The following is a 1,869-nucleotide window of genomic DNA, read 5'->3' as shown; positions in this document are numbered from 1 at the left end:
TTTCATCAAAATTTGAGTTGGAGTCTTCTTAACATATACTCATTTTTCATTTTAGATGTGAATGAAACAATTAGAAATGCATTATATGTACGAACCTCTTTACATATGCTTTCTTCTTCGAAAGTCTGTAGAAAGATGCGAGAAATTTCTTTCATTGATGAGTTTTCATTAATAAATATTTATAACTATTTTTTTTACACTACACCACACTGCACTGCAACTGCACTGCGAACTCACTTCTCTTCGTAGACTCACTGTCGTCGCTGCTTCGATTGTTGACAGAATGACAGGACACGCGTCGCGCCTGTTGTCCTTCTCAAGCTCTGCGTGAATATCTATTTTTCTCATTTCGCTATCGTCGCCCGTCAGTTGCAAATGTTGAAATCGTTTAGAATATTTATATACTTTTACATTTAAATTTGTTAATTTCACGTAATGCAGCTTTTAGTATGCACTAATCTAGTGTAGTGCAAGCGACTGAATTCGCTATTGTGAATAGTACTGTGCAGCCCGATTACTGACACTACAGCATTCTATGAATAATTCTACGCATTTATAAAATTACATCATCTTCTATAGCAGTGCTCGGAAATAGTTGTTTATTTCGAGCCGATGGGCCTTTTTGAAGTGCCGCCTACTTTTCCCCCGCTGCTTATTACTGTTCAACGCTCGACGGCCGAGCCGCCGCACCGAATCGCGCGCGGACCACGGTTGCCAGGTCTCCAGATTTCGACTGGAGACTCCAGTTTTCGGGATCAATCTCCAGTTCTCCAGTAGACGGGAAAAATCTCCAGTTTTTCGCTCGCTTGGAGTATTTATTCTTGAATATTTAACAAATGTTATTCAAGACATGATTCTGAAATACATTCAATAGATTTTAGCTGTCGATCGAACACCTTGCGTAATGCTATAATGCCGTCGGTGCTGTAACTTTGAACTTAAAACTGGGAAAGTATTAATGATAAATAACTTTATTCTAGTATTTTGAAAAACTCTTGCTATTAGCTATTAGATTCTGGAATCTAAAATATAATGTTCCATTTCAAAAAATCGATTTGAACTTGACTTGACCTTAACAACGTTACCCAAAGCCAAATCAATGAGACCTTCTTATGTCCCCTTCCGAACCATACAATTTCTGTTGGAAACATTTTTCCGTGATTCGAAAAATTTTAATGTACTGTTAAAATGGGATACCTTATATATAATGGAGTTTTACATCATAAGATACGCAAGGCAATGCGTAAATAGACTAAACGTACAGTAAAGACGAGAATTAATGAGTACTGTAATGATATTCGAAAAAATATTAATAATCATTCGGTAATTACCTTAGAACATATACTACTGGAAGGAGAATAGGGCGCTGAACGTGATGCCAACATCTGTGCGAGAGAGAAAGGTATAGAGTAATATATGCGCAATGCGCATGCGTCAGTGCCATCGTTATGTGTGAAATGAATTGTACAGTTGTGTTAGTGTTCTCACGCATTTTTACTGTTTGTTTTAGGAGTTTTAGGTTACGTATCTTAGACAAAATAACAATAAAATTGACATAATCTATTGTATTTAATAAATTAGTGTTAAAATGAATTTTAATATAAGAATGCATGCAATGTGAGAAACCTTTTCAAAAGAAATGAAATAAATATGAAATAAATAAAATAAGAAATAAGAAATAAATATGAAATATGTATTAAATAAGAAATAAATATGAAATATTTATTAAATATGAAATAAATATGAAATATGTATTAAATATCCATAACATATGTAAACATAACCTACATGTTATTATATAATTAATGCCTTAATAAAATCTTACATACAATAACTTATGAGTAATAAGAAACTGCAGTAGTTCCGCGA

This window comes from Trachymyrmex cornetzi, unplaced genomic scaffold (genome assembly GCF_001594075.2).
Source record: "Trachymyrmex cornetzi isolate Tcor2-1 unplaced genomic scaffold, Tcor1.1 scaffold1547, whole genome shotgun sequence".
In the NCBI taxonomy this organism is placed as follows: domain Eukaryota; kingdom Metazoa; phylum Arthropoda; class Insecta; order Hymenoptera; family Formicidae; genus Trachymyrmex; species Trachymyrmex cornetzi.
Note: the sequence above shows the minus strand (reverse complement) of the source record.